At 36.3% G+C, this 21507-nt stretch overlaps 1 protein-coding gene across 3 annotated transcripts in view; it reads right to left on the reverse strand.

Moving 5' to 3' along the window:
- Window positions 1-21507, reverse strand: part of LOC143236936 (A disintegrin and metalloproteinase with thrombospondin motifs like) — a 121369-nt gene that overhangs the window by 69998 nt on the left and 29864 nt on the right. For 2 of the 3 annotated variants that reach the window (XM_076475643.1, XM_076475642.1), the window contains exon 2: window positions 15582-15644. The exons of the other annotated variant lie outside the window; for it this stretch is intronic. The gene's annotated coding sequence lies outside the window, so the exon portion shown is untranslated. The remainder of the gene's footprint in view (window positions 1-15581; window positions 15645-21507) is intronic. 3 annotated transcript variants of the gene reach the window in all.

The raw sequence follows: 21507 nt of genomic DNA on the forward strand, positions 1-21507 counted from the left end.
CATCGGTACGGACTTCTTTTCTTCTGACAAACAGATCGGATGTACCTCGGATTTTGGATAAAACCCATAAAAATAATTTATATAACAGCTAGCGTCCAGGTATTGGTAAGGATTAAAAATTAATTGATTGGATGACTTTTAAAAAATATATCATGCATTTCGGTAAAGTCTAAACTATCCTAGTATTGCAGATATTTTTAAAAATATTATTCTCTAATTAAAGTCTATGAAAAAAACAATATTTATTTAAAAATCCCCGTGTTTAATTGTACCTGAAATAACATATACATTTATGTTTTGTTTGACGAGGGAATTTCTTCCTGGCACTACCAAAAACTTGGATCGCATAAAACTTGGTTTTATTTTCGGCAGTAACTGCTTCTGTCTCATGGATTTTTATTGTTCTATTAAATAAATATTTTACTGTAATTTAAAGTAGAGTAACCAATGAACTCTTGCAGTAACACGTAATTAATTTCTAGTATATTTTTTCAACTCTTCTATCGCCAATTAAATGTGTAATCTAACGAAAACCATGTAACATCAAGCCATCAAAACGCATTGAACAGGATATGACAAAAAGATACATACATACTCACTTGTTTAAACTATGGTTAACCCTGAAAAAATCAAACTGTCGTTTATTTTATTTATTTTTGTTGTTGCTGAATTTCACAAAGCTATTCGAGAGTAGTCTGTGCTAACCCTAATACCTAATTTGGAAGTGGTAGACGAGAGAAAGGAGCTAGCCATTCAACAGCACTCACCAACACCTCTTGGACTACTCTTTTTACCATGACTACCACGTTGTAATACTTAAACAGGTGACAGGGCGAGCGTGTTAAATAAGAGTCGAGTATGCTAACCACCAGGTTGAACTTATACTAATTCGTTCAAGGTTTCATTTTACAATATATTTACGTATGACCTTGTAGTTTCACTAGTAGATACTTATAAAGTAGAAATTAATCAATTTCATTTTCCTGGAGTAGTTACTTATAAACTTAAATCAAATATCACATCTGTTGTTTGTCGTTGTCATTTCATGCTTTGGCACACAACGTTTACAAGGTATCAGGTATTAATTAAGCTCTAACTTCATTTTGTTCAGGAAAACTCAATATTCAATATGAGATTTTGCTAGGAGTGAAGTTCCACAGTAGACTACCTGAGCTAAGCCTACCCTAAGTGTTGAATATCTATTTACACATTATAAGCCTCGAGATTACATCACACAAATTGGTGAGATTCGTATATAAAATTATTTAGATATGGCGTACCTAACCCCTATATACAGACTAGAGGGTACATTATAAGCAACTAACTTTAAAGCTCAAATTGTAATTAATCTTATCAGAACAAACTGTTAAGATAAAAAATAGACCTCAACAATATATAAAGTTCAGGTTGGTTTCGAGAAGTCACGCCGATTTGAAACTACAGTCAGTGTCTTACCTAAAATTAAATTACCCGTTAAAGCCTCTTTTTTATATGACAAACTTCTGTAGCCAGCTACGAACCACATCTGAAAATATTATTGAATTATGATCTTAGTTTTTTAAAACAGTCTAAAAAAGTGTTATACATAAATTTGTACATTAAGAGTTTTTCCATTCTGGCAATTAGCATAACGTTAGTTTTAATTCTGTCATGTGTGTGTGTGTGTGTATTTTCTTAAAGTAAAACCACATCAGTCTACCTGCTGAGTCCACCGAGGGGAATCGAACCCATGATTTTAGCGTTGTAAATCCGTAGACTTACCGCTGTACAAGCGGGTGACAATTCTGTTGTTATATCCTGCCAATTAATACAACATCTTAATTAAAACTAGCGTTCTGTTAATTGAACGACTCATAGTAAAAATATTTACATTTAACGTTTTTTACACTTATAAATATTAAGATCATAACTCAACAATATTTATAGATGTGGTCCGCAGCAGGCTGGAGAAGTTCATTATATAACAATGAGGGATGATGGGTAATTTTATTTTTATTTTTTACGTTAACATGAGACGAACGGTTGATACGAAGGCCTACAGTTTGGTAAGCCTGGTTTGTTTTATAATTTCGCGCAAATATACATGAGGGCTATCTGCGTTAGCCGTCCCTAATTTAGCAGTGTAAGCTAAAGGGAAGGCAGCTAGTCATCACCATCCACCGTCAACTCTTGGGCTACTCTTTTATCAACGAATAGTGGAATTGACCATTACATTATAATGCCCCCACGGCGAACATGTTTGGTGTGACGGGGATTTGAATCGTACGAACCGCAGTTTGAGAGTCGAGTGCCTTAACCACCTGGCCATGCCGGGTCAAAACACCTTCGGAGGTTTAAACATACCTTTATTTAAATTTCTTATATAACATTCAGACACCGGTAATTTTGTAATAGTAAGTTGTCTTCGAATATTCAAGCCATTTTATGAACTTGAGAATTATCAAATCATAACGATTTGTTTTTTTCACCAAACTATTCTAATTTACACTTTTAGGTACAAACAACAACACTTTTACTAGTCTCTGTGTCAGCCTTGTGATTGGTCTAATCGAATCGTAAAAAAAGTTTCGCTTCAGGACATTCACAAATGGGAAAGCTTGTTTATTTATTTGTTTTAGAGTAAAGCCACACTGAGCAATTTGCCGTGTCCACTGCAGAGAATCGAAACCCAGATTTTAGCATCGTAAGTCTGTAAACTTGAACCCATCCCATTGGGAGATAAGTGGCATTGTTAAGTACGTTCACTGATGTAATGTTTTCATTTTAAAAAAAAACGACTTCGGTTGGGGTCTTTAAGGGCTATTATAATACAATTACATGCCACAATTATAGTTGATAAAGTGTATTTCTATTGTGACTTTCCCGCAGATAGTTAATATAGCTTTTCTCTAAGACAAACAAACAAAGAAAAAAAAAAAACTTTAAAAATAATAAACGTTATTTACGTCACAGCTAGATGGTTAAATGTTACCTGCAGCGACACCTACTGTAGTAGATACTAATATGTCAGTGAAATTAAATCTCTCGCAGTTACCACCATTGATAAGGCATGAAAAAACAATTTCTCAATCAAAATGATAACTTAAATAAACATTACTATAAACAATTTCTTAGCAACAGTAAAACTTAAAGCATTTATTTATAACCAATTAGAAAAGTTGGACAGTTATTCAAGTTAGGGACACAATTCAGATTTACAAAAAAAAAAAAAAAGCAAAACCTATGAAAGTTAGTGTAACGAATCCGTTTCTATAATGAACATACATTTGTTCTGTGGTTATCTATATTACATTCATTCACTTAGAGTATAAACACACGGATATGCCAATTAAAAATAATTGTGTTAGTGCTTAACCGATTTAAACCCTGTATCTATGTTCTTCCTGTTACAGGAACTCACCCAGGCATTTCACGAGCAAGCACTTGTTTTGCTGGTTAACCGTTTTACCTGTATCTACAAAACATTTGCGAGGAAAGAAGAATAAGTCTGTTAGAACTATTTCTTGTACTAGTAATCGTACTTATATTAATCATACTAATATAACTCAAGTAAGCTGCAAGTGTACATCATAAAACACTGTTAAAAATTACACTGCAAAGTATTTGTGTTTTAATAGTAGATAAATGTCATATCTATAGGCCTCAACTCTTATATCCAAGAGTACTCCTCTTTGAACGTTTGAGTAGCAAAACTATTCGAAAACTATGTGTATTAGTTGTCCCTAGTTTAGCAGTGTAAGACTAGAGGGAAGGCAGCTAGTCATCATCACCCACGGTCAACTCTTGGGCTACTATTTTACCAACAAATAGTGGGACCGTTACGCTATAACGCTCCCACGGCTGAAAGGGCGAGCATGTTTAATGCGACGGAGATTCGAACCCGCGACCCTCAAATTACGAGTCAAGTGCCAAATCCACCTGGCCATGCCGGGCCCGTTTTTAAGGGAAACTTCCACAAATGTGATTTGCATCTTAGTCTTGGACTCTAGGGATGGGTCTATTGTGTGAACTATGTTTTCAGCCTAAACTCGCTAATTGCGACAAGGCACTTTTTTAAATCACGTTGTTACACTAACGACTGTTTGTTAATTTTTCATCACAACCGTTAAGACTATTTCTACTTAACTTGATAGCAGAGCATGCAAAGAATAACTTATTTAAGGGCTTATCTTTTATTCCTCTTTTAAATATAGGGATCAAAAAGACAAACAAGAAAATCGAGTGTACCAAGGTAAGATTTTAGAATCTTGTCTGTATGTAAGTTTTTTGTTGTGTGTGTTGTCAAACAAGATACATTTTCAATAAAAAAATAAATTAAAATCTAGTTTCTGGGTGTTATTTGTTAACTTTTATGTGAAGTTAATCCAATTTCATCATTTGTTAGAAAATATCTGTCTAGGTGTGCGCCACCTAGTTTCAGCTACGAATATAGGAACTCATTCAAACAACTTGTAAGAAAACTTTTAGGATAAGAAATACCGCATAATGTGTAACAAACACATTTCTGATTGGTTAGTGAACAATTCCTTTCTCAGGAAAGTAGGTTTTATTAGCTTCCATCTTGTCTTTCGAGTTAAGCCTATCTATACCTGAACAGGATGGCTGTTAAAGTTGTCTAGTTTATTGAAACAAATTACTCAAGATTTGGAGAGATTGTATTTATAAACTAACTGTCGAGTACTTATAACTGGCCCTCTAATTACGGAAAAAACAACCAGCCACCTAATCACAGGAGAAATAATTAGCCCCCTAATTACAATAGAAATAACTAGTCCTCTAATTACAGAAATATGTTTTCAATGGTCTTAGAAACAAAAAGCTATATTTATATTTACAGAAGAAAATATAAAACAAATAGAGTTCCTTACCTACTATAATAAACTTTTTGTTAATAGCTAAAGTTAGTTTTTAAACTACATAAGTAGCAACAAGATGTGAAAGAATTAAGTAGAGTGCAGTCATTGTAAACAGACAGTTTAGTTTCTTTGTTAACATCTTTCATAATAATAATTCCCACTAAAACCACAAGAAAAGTATTTTAATTTTTTTCAAGACTAAAGAATCACACAGAGCCCGGCATGGCCAAGCGCGTTAAGGCGTGCGACTCGTAATCTGAGGGTCGCGGGTTCGCATCCGTGTCGCGCCAAACATCCTCGTCCTTTCAGCCGTGGGGGCGTTATAATATGACGGTCAATCCCACTATTCGTTTGTAAAAGAGTAGTCCAAGAGTTGGCTGTGGGTGGTGATGACTAGCTGCCTTCCCTCTAGTCTTACACTGTTAAATTAGGGACGGCTAGCACAGATAGCTCTCGAGTAGCTTTGTGCGAAATTCCAAAAAGAAACAAACAAACAAAAGAATCACACATGACTTCTCAGTTTTAAGTCTTTCATCTTATATAATTTGTAAAAATCAAAAAAGTGAAACCCGATCTTACTGCATAATATCTTTGTGGCTTGTCAGTAAAATTACGGACTTATAAAGCTAAAATCTGGGATTCGTTCTCCGTAATAGACGCATAGAACAAGTACCTCTGAGTTTAATTGAAGATAAATATATTCAACGCATTTCCAGATGTTTATTCACTGCTGTTAAACTGGAACATTAGGGTGTTTACATTGACGATACAAGTGTGAATGTGGTAAATCCAGATTTTCAGAAAGCATCTGACAAGTTGCCACATAAAAACTCCTTTTAAAAGTTATTTTTCTGCAAATGTGAAAGAAAGACTGGTTCATTGGATGAGAAACTGGCTAGATGGAAAAAAAAAAAGCAGAGTTGCTATAAATGAGGTTCAGTCAAACTGGATAAGGTTATCAGTGGGGTATCTAAGGGTTGAGTGTTACATGAGTGAAGGAATGAATGGTCAATATGTTATTTAAAATTACTAACGGCGTTAAAGTTTTCAGTTTTGCTGCCTGTAAGAAGGATATGGATTATTTTCTGAGTTGGACAAATAAATGACAGTTGACTTTTTATTGTAATAAATACCACGTAACGCACGATGAACATCACAATTTGAAATATTAGTTTAATTTTGACAAGAATAACCTTAAAGGTGCTATAGAAGAAAAAAATATTGATGTTCAAGTTAATCATTCTTTTAAGCCATCCATGTAATACGTTGTTGCTAGTGTCAGGGCTAATAGGATTTCAGGTTGTATCTCTACAAGTATTACATAGAAGTTTAAAAAGGTTATAATGTTATTGCATAGGTCATTTGTTAAGCCATATTTGGAGTAATATGTTCAGTCTTGGGTTCTTTACCTCAGAAAAGATATTGTTTGAACTATTAGAAAGGGTTGAAAGAAATGGCTACTAGGATGGTACCTGGGTTGTAATGATTATCATACAAATATCGATTAACATTTATAAACTTATTTTCTCTGGAAAAGAAAAAAGAGTTGGACTTAACCCTAACTAAGGTGCTTAAGATTGTTGAGAATACGTGACAGTGTTAGCACACCATCGTTAGCACATCACAAAACAGCTGTGCAAGTATTTTTTACAATTGGATAAAAAAAGTAATACAGGAATTACTCACAGCAGCTAAAAAAGTTTCTAATAATAGATGGCGCGCTGTTCGAGCAAAGTTATTGATTCAGTGATATTTAAGCTGTACTATAACCGGAACAAATCACGCTTTGCTTTAACTTTAGGGTTTTATTGCTCTAGTTAATAAATTTATTACCTTCTTTTGCTTGAATATTTGTGTATTAGTGTAAAAGTAACAATTTTCTCGTGACATCCTATAACATACTAATTCGTACGTTTTAATATGATATTCCATATGGATCCATTGAAACCATCTTGGTTCATTGCAAAACATGAATTTCATATCAGGTGTTAGATGAGTAGTTTTATACTTAACAAGAACAAATTAACGCCTTTTCAGTTGTTTATTCAGTTTTCCCTGTTACTGAAGAGTCTTAGAAAAGTCAACCGTTTTTGTTAAGTATATTAGAAATGTCATATATTAACTGGTGGTAACACCATTTACAAGTGCTTGTTATATATTGAAATAAAGAGCAATCTCGCTATTAAAAAAAAAGAATATTTTAGAAATTCAGAAAAAACATTAAAACAAACTATTAATTCGTAAATTATTAGCGGAAAACACTTATATATGCTTCTTAATGAGGGAAATCTATCATTAAGTTTGTTTGTTTGTTTTTGAATTTCGCGCAAAGCTACACGAAGGCTATCTGCGGTAGCCGTCTCTAATTTAGCACTGTAAGGCCTGAGGAAAGGCAGCTAGTCGTCACCACCCAGCGCCAATTCTTGACCCTCGGATTACGAGTCGAGTGTCTTAACCGCCTGACCCATCATTAAGTTTGACAATACGATTAGAAAACATGTTAGTGAACAAACATCATACTTTTTACCATAATAAAATATTGTTTCGTATTACGAGTACAACCTATTGCATAAAATTTTCGTAGCGACGGATATATGTAATGGTCTTTTATTTAAAACAATAATAACCTATAAAATACAGTGTCATAGATACGATAAAAATATTTATAATTCATAAACGAAATACCTAACTGTATAAATAATTATTGATAATTTGTAGTGTAAAAACAAAGCCCATTATTTACTGTAGAAAATTTGAAGACTCACAAAAAACAGTCCAGTAACTGCGCCAGTAAATATTAATATCCCCAAAACAGTCCAAAAATGTACAACATTCTGCAATGCTTACAATGTTGTTTAACTTTCCAAATGCTACTAAATAACATTTAGCTCGTAAATTGTTTTATAAGTCAGAATGTAGAGGGCCAAATATCTTTACAAAATAAGTTACAATCAAAATATTCGACGTACCAAAGAGGCCATTCTCAATAAAAAGGGGATCATCATACTACAGCAGATATATTTAAGAATTGTAGGTTTATACAAATGTCAAATTTGGTATAGTTTTATACTATGGCCCAGAGAATATTATTTTCAAAATAAGGAACCATCGAGGTAAAGGCCGATATTCCCTTTGGTGTTCATTTTAAAAAATGGCTGCGGAACATTTTTATGACATTAAATAATCGGCATTAACTTACAGCTAAATGTACTTATAATGTTGCCATACAAATATGATTGTCGTTGATTTGACCACAAATGACTTGTGTAGATAAAATAAGTTCATCAATATATATATCATGTCTCATTTCACACAAGCATCACCTGTTGCATATGGCTGAAAATAAATCGCGTTATTTCCGAATCCACCCATCCTCAGAAAACAAATGCAACTTCCCAAACTATTATAGCTAAAATAAAAAAGACTGTTAGCTGAAGTTAAAAAGCCTAAGGTTAAAAAAAAAGTCGTGAACTGGTTTAAATGTCGCAGTATCCTGTGTTCGGTACACTTTAATAAAAAACACTCGCTCAGGTTATTACGATACATCAAATATAATTACTTTCATATAAAGATTTTGTATAAAATACGCTAGACTGTAATATTCCTGATTTTGTATAAAATACGCTAGACTGTAATATTCCTGCAAGTCAAATGTCTTCTGATATGTACGATAAGTGAAATGGTGAAATTACTTTGAGTCGAAAGCTTCGTACTATGTAAAATGAGCTAAAAAACAACACAATTTACTGCATCCTGGTAAGAGTGCTCAACTAGACAACACTATTTTGTAAGTCTACTTGTTTTAAAGGCAAAGTCACATTACGCAAACTGCTATGCCCAGCGTGGGGAATCGATCCCCAGGAATTTAGCGATGAAGGTTTATAAACTTACAGCTGTCCCTCCGTGAAATTACTTTGAGTCTCAATCTGAATTAGATAAGTTAAAAAATATATATCACATTGGGTCAGTAACCCTATAATATTTTGGTCACGGATTCCTGAATATAAAGTGTGGCTAATGAGGTTAATATGGTGTCACTAATACAACATACAAATGGATCGTACAAAGATCAGACTGGTCAGTTTGTAGATCCATATTGGTTTATATATCCTTGGTTGGAGATACTTCACTACCTGATTTTGTTTATTTTGTAGAATTTTGTGCAAAGCTACAAGAGGTCTATCTGCGTTAGCCGTCCCTAATTTAGCAGTGTTCTTTTCTGTTAACAAATAGTGGAATTAACTGCCACTTCATAACGCCCACACGACTGAAAAGACAAGCATGTTCGTTGATATATTTCGAGTTGGCGACCAGCATTTTGCGAGTCAATTGCCATAATCATCAGGTCATGCTAGTCATGTTTCACTACAGTCAGGCTCCTTCATATCCAGAGTGACCCTCTTAAGGTTTCGGTACTTATCGATAGTCAGCTTTGGTTTTCCATTAAAGGAGTTGAACTTAACACACACACACACCTGTACGTTTGAAAGATCTGTTTAAATGATCATATTCACTCACAGTTAACCACCGATAACAGAAGTGCAGAGTTAACCACTGATAACAAAAGTACAGAGTTAACCACTGATAACAAAAGTACAGAGTTAACCACTGATAACAAAAGTACAGAGTAAACCACTGATAACAAAAGTACAGAGTAAACCACTGATAACAGAAGTACAGTGTTAGCCACTGATAACAGAAGTACAGTGTTAGCCACTGATAACAGAAGTACAGAGTTAACCACTGATAACAGAAGTACAGAGTTAACCACTGATAACAGAAGTACAGTGTTAGCCACTGATAACAGAAGTACAGTGTTAGCCACTGATAACAGAAGTACAGAGTTGACCACTGATAACAGAAGTACAGAGTTGACCTCTGATTACAGAAGTACAGAGTTGACCACTGATAACAGAAGTATTAACAGATCGTTTGTTTCCTTGGAATTTTGCGCAAAGCTATACGAGGGCTAGCCGTTCATAATTTAGCAGTGTAGGGCTAGAAGGAAGGCAGCTAGTCATCATCACCCACAGTAATATCTTGGGCTGCTCTTTCACTAACGTATTGTGGGATTGACTGTACATCATAACGTCCCCACAGCTGAAAGGGCGAGTATGTTTAGTGTGGTGGGAATTCGAATCCGCAATCTTCTCATTACGAGTCGAGCGCTCTAACCATTTGACCTTGCCGGGCCAAAATTAACACAAGTAGCATACGGATATAATCACTAAAATAAATATTATTTTTAAAATAACTCTAACAGACACACCTACACAACTTTATCTTATAATCACAAAATGAATCTTAAGTTGCTGTGTGTCTCAGCACTAAGTAATACAACGTGCTCTGTATACCACAGGGAGTTGAGTCCCGGATTTACACTGACGTTTTACCAAAGTTCTAAGAAAACGTCTTACATTCTCCTAAATCAAACAAGTAACACCAAACTAGAGAAACAGAAATGTGATGAAATAAAACACGTTATCCTAACAGTAAAACTACTTACAACGTTTCGTGTTTTTGTTTTTAATTCATAAAACATGACTGATAGAATACTGAAAAAAAAAAACAACTTAGTTATTAACTGAGTAAGTTTAAGCGTTTCTCGACATAAATATGTCTGGATTATGAAGAAAAGTGCAAGGAAAATACTTACGTTATGTCGGTAAGCCTAATTACTGTACCGCGCTTTGTAAGGCACAATATCAGCACACAAACACAGATGTAGATATGAAATAGTAAGTACACCCATCTTTCAGTCCAGTGCAACTTTCAGTAAGTCCAGTAACTAAGCAACCTTCACGTGATCTACTCTTCATCTTTAGGTAAAGAAGATTCTGCTGCCTAGTCTTTAACAGTAAATGTTTTACCTGTTAGGTGCATTTTTAAGAGAACTTGGTGAACTTAGTCCTGGTGAAGTTGGTACTGTAGCTACACTGCTGTGTTAAAAATACTAACCTATATCTACTGAAGTTTATGTTAATAGAAAGAAGCTACTACAAGTACCTAAAGATTCGGGTCAACGGACAGACACAAATACCTCAGGTGAAAAGAGTATTGGAGTAGAAAATACGTTTCAAACAAGTGATAGAATAAGATTACTCGTTTAATTTAAACACATTGTTCTGACCCTGCATGAGTAACAGTTGGGAAACAAAAGCATCGTTATAAACATGTTAAAGTGAAACATGGCATAAGAACCAAACAATGTCCTGAAACGTACTCTTTATTACTACTCGAGAACAACTGTTCCGATAGTAAGTAGCCGTGAGACACAACAATACGTTAAGTGTTTCTAACATAATGAAGTACGAAGAAATGTTGGTAAAGTTACATGTTTTAAAAAAGCGAGTATGTTGACGTAAACAAACCAGTTTCGTGTTTCAAAAGCCAATAGATTATGTTTGTACACAATTATCATATTTCAAAACCTGATGGGCCCGACTTGTACTCTGATCGTCGCGAGTTCAAATCCCCGTCACACCATGCATGTTCGCCCTTTCGGCCGTGGGGGCGTTATAACGTTACGATCAATCCCACTATTCATTGGTAAAAGAGTAATCCAAAAGTTAGCGGTGGGTGGTGATGACTAGTTGTCTTTCCTCTAATCTTACACTGCTAAATTAGGGACGGCTAGCGCAGATAGCCCTCGTGTAGCTATGCGCGAAATTCAAACCAAAAAGTGATTAGTTGTATAACAAAACAGCTGTTTCCTGTTTCAGCAATCGAGTGGTTTATAAAAACAAACTGTGGAGTAATTATGGTGAACTAACTTTTAATATTATATTAAAAGATAAACAGAATAAATGTTCAGTAAAGAACTTCATAAAAAAGGTATTTTAAATTTCCGTTCTTTGAAGTACTTTATTTTAAACCAATTTTGAGTACGTTAATCAGTAAGTCGGATAACAAGCGCATTAAAATGGATTGTATTAGAACTACATTTTGGCATTAGTCGAAGTTCCATAGGTTTTGTGATGTCTGCAACGATTGGTCAATTTTGGAAAGGACACGTAACACTTGTTATAGACGCAAAGTATATATATATATACACTCTACAAAAAACGAAACGCAAAAGGCAAAATTTGAGACAAATTGTTAACAAGTTTATTCCGGGTAGTTCTGTATGACATGTGTGAAATTTTGCACATTCACTGCTGAACATCCAAAGTCTGCAAAGGCGAAGTCCACGCTCACTAGTTGAAGTTTAACTTCACTCAACGTCAATAACGAGTATGCCCCCCGTGAGCATCAATAAATGCTTGGCATCTCCTGCCCATGGAAGCGATGAGATGACGAATCACATCCTGTGGAATGGCTATCCACTCAGCCTGCAAAGCTGCTGCAAGCTGAAGTAGAGTCTGCGGTTGAGGTTGTCGCCGTCGCAGACGTCGGTTCAACTCGTCCCAAAGATGTTCGATGGGGTTTAAATCTGGTGATCTGGAGGGCCAGGGAAGAACGTTGATGTTGTGATGTCTTCTCAAGAAGACAGTGGTGAGTTGGGCTGTGTGAGGACGGGCGTTGTCATGTTGAAAAACGTCGTTGACGTTCACCATGATGGGTTGCACATGGGGCCTAAGAATCTCGTAGACGGTTGCGTACGGTCTGATCGGAAATCCTACGCAGCCCTGGTATAGTTGAGGCAGTAGACGTCGCAGTGGTGGTCCTATCCCGAAGGTGACGTAACCGGATGTAGCGATCTTGTGCGGGCGTGGTCACACGAGGTCTGCCAGATCGTGGACGGTCACGAGTTGATCCATGTTGTTGGTGACGATTCCATAGCCTTGTGATGGTGCTTTGGTGGACATTCACAGATCTGGCAACATCTGATCGAGATTCGCCTGCTTCCAAGTGACCAATGGCGTTGTTGCGTTGTGCTTCTGTCAGTCTTGGCGTAACTGTATTGCGTGTCGGTGGCTTTTGGGGTTTTTAGGGATTTTGCACATGTTACTCGTGCAGAACATGCAGAGCTCTCAAACAAATTTATTGGACACGAATGCGTTTTGGCGAAAAATCCGATGTTTTCCTCCATTTTCAAAGTGCACGACTTTTATTGTCATTTTTGTCTGACAATCAGTGCCTTAACACGTGTAACATCACATACTCTGAGCTTGTAACGTTAATACATATATTCCTCTTTAAAATAAAAAAATATCCCTTTTGCGTTTCTTTTTTTGAAGAGTATATATTCAGATCATAAATATGTGTTCAAACTGATATTTGTAATTTCCAAGATTGAAATATTTATTTTACCTAGTGGCATTGAGAAACAAAGGAAAGTAAATCAATTTGAGACATCGGGGCCATTCAGAAAGAGACCTGCGACAAGTCGTACCCAAGTAAGCAAAGTGGAATATTTTGTATCAAATGAGAATTCATATACACAGGCAGTGTCAAAAACAGCTTATGTACCCTTAACAACGGAATGCAGCCTAATCAAAATGTCATCTCCATCTGGAAAAGTGATACACTTCACGTATAGACAAGTTACTTCCAAAACATTCTCAAACAAATGGAGAATGAAACGAATGTCCATGTTTTTCAATATGAAGACGTATCGGTCAAGTTGCCAGATACAGCGCTTATGGTTTTTGTGCAATCGGACTGTTTAAATGGGCACTGGAAAATTGTTGTCCTTCTACATCAGGTGGCTTGTAGAAAGTATGCAGGCATATGTGCAGTGGTTTGGACATAACATTCTTAAGACGGATCTTTTTGTAATAAAACTACGCTGCATAGCTATTGTCAAAATTCGTGTTCGTGAGACAGAGAATGACTGAACGCCTCAACATGGTTTATAATAATGTATCCAACGGTCTGTTTCACATATTTTTATGCCCTTGAGATAAAAGCCACAAACGTAAGAACCCGGCCAATACACACCTAGAGAATACATCTGTGTACAAAATAAACGTAAGCAGTTAAATATTTCTCGTTGTAAAAAACGGACTTTAACAGGCTTCCTTTACACACGCGTGCAAAGTCATACAACAGTGTAAATTTTCAAATTAATGTTAGCTGTGTCTAATAGGATTAATGAAAGATGTATCTAATAGAATTAATTTAAGATGGGTTGACCCTGTTTTAACACTCTCGATTTCGGAGCTGTCACACTAAGTTTATGCTTGCGATACTATAAAATATCCCCGTACTTAAAGGTGTGGGAGTCTTATAAGAGTAACAGCCATTCAACACTACATTCACTATCCATGTTAATAGGTTGACTGACTTCCCTTTGGTCAGTAGTTGAAAATTAGAGACAGCAACAGACAGCCATAGTAACTTTTCTATAAATTATCCAAATACACATACGAATAATATTTGCCAATATAATTAATAGAAGACGTTTCACATCAGTGGCCTTACCTCTGAAACAAATAGTCGTATTGAATATAGTATATATATATATATCATTATAATTGAAATGGAAAAAAAAAACTGTATTGCTTCCAATTACCATTTCTCCTTATTGTAGAAACGCAATGTGTTTCAACACTGGTAAAACTCAAACTCTTAAAAAATCGTGTTTTTCATTATAATTGATCAGTTTTCTTATAAATGTACCCCAACAGAAGTTTTGTAATATTTATTGTGTTTTCCATTCATCTTTCTAACCACTTTTGTCTGCTGGTTTTTTGTTTGTTTGTTTTCTTGCGTGTGTGTGTGTTTTGTTGTTGTTGTTTTGCTGTTCAGTATTCATTTTGATTCTTCGGATATAGTTCCGGGAATCGAAACCTGGATTCTAACGTTGAACGTCCATAGACTTATAGCTATTCCATCAGGGAACTTAAACTTGAGTCAACATCTTTGAAGCAGTTGCTTGAAAAGGGTATAAACTTGACGCGATCGTAATTGATATTATATGTTTACTAAGACTATTTTACTGGTACCACTCCGATTAGCGAAACACAAAATCGACAATGATTATACGTTTGTTTGTGAATTTCCCGCAAAGCAACACGAGGGCTAGCTACGCTTACCGTCCCTAATTTAACAGTTTAAGACTAGAGGGAAGGCAGCTAGTTATCATCACCCACCACCAACTTTTGGGCTACTCTTTTACCAACGAATAATGGGATTGACCGTAACATTATAACGCCCCCACGGCGAGTATGTTTGGTACGACAGGGATTCGAACCCGCGACCCTCGGATTACGAGTCGAGCACCTTAACCCACCTGGTCATTCCGGGCCGTTTCTTTCGTAAATAAAACTTTATTCACAGTCTTAAAATTAAAATTGTGGTTTTAGAAAGTATTGTGGAATTATGAGCTTTATGAAATTAATTATTTCACTTAAAACACTTGTAATATTCTTTTTTGTTAAAGGAAGAATTATTGATACGACCACTAGTAGTACTTGTAATGGTTTCATACACAGCCCATTTATTTTTGTTCTTTGTTTTAGAATTTCGCGCAAAGCTACACGAGGTCTATCTGTGCTAGCCATTCCTAATTTAGCAGTGTAAAAAGCAGCTAGTTATCACCAACTACCGCCAACTCGTGAGCTACATTTTACCAACGAATAGTGGGACTGACCATAACATTATAACGCCTCTACAGCTGAAAGGGCTAGAGTACTTAATGTGACGGGAATCTGAACCCGCGACCCATAGATTGTGGGTCGAGCGCCCTAACCACCTGACCATGCCTGGCCCCATTTATTTTACCTATAACAATAATCAATAGTGCCTGCAATGGTTTCGCCAAAAGCCCACATTACTTACCTATATTAACAGTCAGTAGTACCAGCAATGGTTTCGTCAACAGCCCGCGTTTTGAGTATGGACCTGAAATTAGTACAAAAGAAAATAAGGTTTAAGAAACAGAACATTTTAGCGACTGGTTTTAAAGAAACATGGACAATGATAAACAGTTTTCCATCATCTGATTTCTATATATGATGCTAATCCTAAAAATAAACAGACAGGCGGTACGGTTATAATTTCAGCAGTTATGGTAACAAATAATTCCAGCTATGTAGCGTTTCGAAATAACAAGAATGCAATATGATTACAGTTAATTGGTTAACATACAGACACGTTTTTAAAACAGAAAACTGAATGCAAGTTTTGTCGTGAGATGAACTTGTGTGGCTCTGGACTCTAGATTCAGACAAACAGGAGAGTATTTTGATGTTTTTCCTCAACTGCTCATGTGCCTTTATCATTTACTGGATTACTATCAAGCAGTCTCTCTAAAAAAAGTTATCATCGAGTTTGATGAAGTTTAAATCCACAGGTCTGTGATATCAGTCGCGGCTTAACGGCTCATAAAACGGCTCTGCGTTTTTCAAGTACATACTTGACCGATTTGAAATATAATTGGAATTTTGGACTCAGGAGGTTAAACCCTTTCAACTGAGGTATTTAACCAATACCAAGCTCTCGTCGCTTAATTTACTCCAATCGTGCCTAAAATAATTTCAGTTTGAGGATAGGCTGTTAGTGATCCTGATGAGTATGTGTGTGTTTTATTATAGCAAAGCTACATCTGACTATCTGCTGAGTCCACCGAGGGAAATCGAACCCCTGAACTTAGCGTTGCAAATCCATAGACTTACCGCTGTACCAGCGGTACACTCCTGATGAGTAATAATATCACGTCTGGTGTACGTTTGGTATTGCACTCCTGATGAGTAATAATATCACATCTGGTGTACGTTTGGTATTGCACTACTGATGAGTAATAATATCACATCTGGTGTACGTTTGGTATTGTTGGAAAGGATATAAAAGGTCTCAACTTAATTTACTTCAATCCTGCTTAAAGGAATATCAAGTGCCACGGCTATTGAGGATTCCTTTTGTTTTTAATATATAATTTCAACAATGTTTTAAACAAACGTTACAATCTCGACTTGGTTAGAGTGTTGTTTTAGGATTAGCTTTATTTGTGGTATATTTGATTATTTGTTTTATTACTAAGCGCAATGGACTTTGTTCTGTGCCGATCACAAATATCGGAATCTTGTCTCACAGCTTTACAAGCATTCAGTCTTGTCGTTGAACTACTCTGGAATTCTTCAGGATTTATGTGCAAAAAGAAAATAAATCCACAAGTAACGACTACTGCATACTGATTATATGGTATAATAATAAATTTTAGGACCTCTGTTCACGAAAAGCAGATCGCTCTAGAGTCAAGCCAAATTTTGAAATACTATATCCCAGAAGACACTGATTTGTATAGATAACCCACTTGAACCTACATAAAAGAACCAATACTAGAAAGAAAGACATATTGGTTTCAAGAATTCTATCAATGTCAAATTAGGTGGGGGATTCCAACCCCCCCCCCCCTCATGACCTTCCTTTAAGCCATCCTATATCACTGTGTCTAGGTTGATGATAATTAATCAAGAAATGTAGAAACGTATAACGAACATGTACACATATTAACGTTAATTTATATGGATTCAAACACCTGGAGAGCAAGAACTATTGATGTTTGCTAGATCTAGACTTCTAGATAATTTCTACCGGTTTCATCTCTTACATTAGAGGCCTGGCATGGCCAAGCGCGTAAGGTGTGCGACTCGTAATCCGAGGGTCGCGGGTTCGCGCCCGCGTCGCGCTAAACATGCTCGCCCTCCCAGCCGTGGGGCGTATAATGTTACGTTCAATCCCACTATTCGTTGGTAAAAGAGTAGCCCAAGAGTTGGCGGTGGGTGGTGATGACTAGCTGCCTTCCCTCTAGTCTTACACTGCTAAATTAGGGACGGCTAGCACAGATAGCCCTCGAGTAGCTTTGTTCGAAATTCCAAAACAAACAAACTCTTACATTAGAACTTTTGTGTATATTATATTTCAGAAATGGTTGAATGACTGATTGGAATTAAGCACAAAGCTACACAATAGGCTGTCTGTGCTATGCCCACCACTGGTATCGCAAACCCGGTTTCTAGTGGTGTAAATCACCACTGTTCCACTGGGGGCTATTTTAGGAATAAAAAAGATCATAACGAAAGAAACATTAGTTTGTTTGTTTTGAATTTCGCACAAGACTATACGAGAGCTATCTGCGGTAGCCGTCACAATTTCGCAGTATGAGACTAGTTTTGTTTTTTTAAATTTCGCGCAAAACTACACGAGGGCTATCTCCTCTAGCCGTCCCTAATTTAGTATTGTAAGACTAGAGGGAAGGCAGCTAGTAATTACCACCCACCGCCAACTCTTGGGCTACTCTTATAAAAACAAATAATGGGATTGATGGTCACATTATAGCGACCCCACGGCTGAAAGGGCAAGCATGTTTGGTGCGACGGGGATTTGAACCCGCAACTCTCAGACTACGAGTCGAACCCTTTAACCCGCCTGGCCATGCCGGGCCTGTAAGACTAGAGGGAAGGCAGCTAGTCATCTTTACCCACCGCCAACTCTTGGACTACTCTTTTATCAACAAAAATTTGGATTGACTGTAACATTATAACACCCCAACGGCTGAAATGGCAAGCATGTTTGGTTTGACAGAATTCGAACTCGCAACCCTCGGATTACGAATCCAGCACACTAACCACATTGCCATGCCGGACCTAACAAGCATTGGACGGTTTATGCCAAATATTGATGTTTCAATACGGAAATATACTCCTCTTAATATTCAATTTCAAGCACTTAAAGAATCGCAGATCAATAAAAGTTGTAATAACAAAGAAACGTCTTTACTGTTTGTTTGTTTTGAATTTCGAACCAAGCTACACGAGGGCTATCTGCGCTAGCCGTCCCTAATTTAACAGTGTCAGACTAGAGGAAAGGCAGCTAGTCATCACCACCCACCGCCAACTCTTTTACCAACGAATAGTTGGATTGACCATCACATTATAACTCCCCTATGGCTGAAAGGGCGAGCATGTTTGTGTCTTTACTGTCCTAACTCTAGAAAAGGGCTTAATGATGAAAAGCCCAATCCAGTATTTCTTGGGGGTCTGAAGCAAGTTTCCAAGAGGCAAAAGCTGTCTGCGGTGAGTTAACTTTTTTGTTCAATCCTCAAAGTGACTGATATGTGCACATTTCTCCTTTGTTATATGGAGTACCTGTTCGTTGGACGGTTGGAATAAAGACTCGTTTTGTAGCAAAAGATAGAAAATTGAGCTTCTATTTTTTTTCTTAATATAATAAGCATTAAATATTCTATATATATATAAGGTACCAATACTGAAAACAAAAGCATACAGTTTTCAATAATCCTATCAATTCGAAATTAGATTAGTTTTGGTCTTGTTAGTTTGAAATTAAGCTCAAAGCTGCACAGTAGATCTGTGCTTTGCTCACCACGGATATCGAAACTAGGTTTTTAGAGGTGTAAGTCCGCAGACTTCTGTGCTACTGAAGGGGCTACGAAATTAGATGGGGGCGTCCACACCACTCACCCACCTTTCATGGCCTTCCATATGTCATCGTGTATTACTGTGTCAGGTTTGGTGCTGATTAATCAAGAAATGTGGAAACGTATAAGTAACAGATATGAAGTGATAGATGACCGTGTATTTTTCTTTCACGGACACACACTTTGTTTTATACAATAGGCGACGAACTGCCCCAAGAAATAACAATAATTTTCTCCTGCTTGTAGAGATAATGAGGTTCGTCTGGCAAATCCGGCTCAGAAATACTTGCCTAATCTATGGGTGTGAATATTAAATTAGATAAGGCTTAGTAATTATGAATCACGCTGTGACCGTAGTCTGCTGAATATTATGTAGCTGTTTACACTATTCTAGAAATATCTATATGAAAATACCAACTGAATATCACATACAAATATCCTAACGGCTAAGGAACACATTAAGGTTCTAAAGAAAAAAGGAAAAGACACGAGTGAAGTGTTAGGTAATGCAGTTACATAAATAGAAATCCTATTACTACACGCACAGTCACTTTGTTTAACTACGTGAGGCCTTACCACATCGGCCACTTAGTATTTCCTTTTGCGCATGCGCATTACCTTACACATTACCTCTTTATTTCCTTTCTTTTCATACCGTGCTCTCCATGGCCAGGTGGTTAGAGCACTGGATTCATAATCTGAGAATTACGGGTTCGAATCCCCGTCCCAATGTATTCTCTTTTTCGGCCGTGGATGAGTTGTAATGTGGCGGTCAGTCCCACTATTCGTTGACAAAAGAACAGCCCAACAGTTGGTGGCGGGTGGTGATGACTAGCTGCCTTCTCTCTAGTCTTATACTGCTAAATTAAGAGCGGTTAGCGCAGATAGCCTTCATGTAGCTTTGCGCGAAATTCCAAACAAACCAAAAACTATTAAACTTTAGTTTCAATAAAGAAAAGTATATATATATATATATATATAGTACCAGACAGATTGACAACATCAGTTGCACTGCTTATGTTATGCTCGCATATATATATATGGGGTACGTGCGGATAATATAATCCGTATGGTAAAACAATGAGTCACAAAAACTGAATTATAGTACGCTAAGAAACACAAATTAGCATTCGTAATTAGGCTGATCTATAATGTATGAGGCATGTTGTTTGCATCTGGCCATGAACAGTCTGGTGCATCAGAGACAGTTTCGTTGCTCAAAGTAACACGCCTTTGTTTCTTATAAACTTACAAAAATACTCAAAGAAAACCAGTGTCATAGGACGCATAGTTCGCAGTTTGTCTCTGCAATTATAATAACGAAGAATTATGTAAATGACATTGGATGTGCAGTGTAAACAGAAATTCTTAAACGCATGACGATGAAACTCTGAATAGGACGGAGTCTAGAAGCAAAATTTGGTTATAACAAAAGCCTGAACCTGTTGTAGTTAACGTACTATTTGAAAAAAAGATATGTTTAGGAAAAACCTGAAAGTACGTGCTTAAGGTTGGTTTGTTTGTTCTGGAGTTTTGGAGCAAAAATGGCAGTCGCCAACACCAGCCGCCATCTCTTGAACTACTCTTATCTCAAAGTGTGATTTGGTTATCCCTTTTTATTACTTTTACAACCTCGGATTTATAGTTTGGTCTCAGCTTCAATGTTGGACAAAAACCACCCGTGTACGACGATTATTTTAAATATGCTATTGAAATCACTGTTGCCTAACTGTCTGTAAAATTTCGTTGAAAAGATCATATAGTTCTAATCAAATGTCATTCCGTACCATAATACGTAAAATAACAAGTTATTTTGTTTCTAGGAGGTTGAAATAAGATCGGAAACAACAGAAATTGTTATTTTAATTTGGTAAAAGATTAAAAGTTCGACATATAGTATTTGTTTTTGTTGTGTGTGTGGAATTTTGCAGTATTTTGTCTAATATTTCTCAAATAAACACTGAACTTTCGGTTAACAAGGGACAAACAAATCGACCAAAAAATGAAATATTCAACGTTCACATACAAACACACGAAAGTGGTTCAAAGTAACCCTACAATACTCTCGGTATCACACGTAAATTATTTGACTATCTGTATAAAAGCTACTTTATTTATTATATTTACAGAAAATGTTGTGTATCAAATAAATTACTTCACCTCACATGTACGTTAGAAACACTGTGACTTGATACTAAGTGCACCAGTCAATACTCAAGGTGTTTTACATCAGAATATGTAAAGAAATAACACCTAGAGATATAAAACGTGTAGAAAACGAAAAAGGGTTTTAAAGGTACACCATTCAAAAACATTTTCTGGTTA

Source organism: Tachypleus tridentatus, chromosome 13, assembly GCF_004210375.1.
Source record: "Tachypleus tridentatus isolate NWPU-2018 chromosome 13, ASM421037v1, whole genome shotgun sequence".
In the NCBI taxonomy this organism is placed as follows: Eukaryota; Metazoa; Arthropoda; class Merostomata; order Xiphosura; family Limulidae; genus Tachypleus; species Tachypleus tridentatus.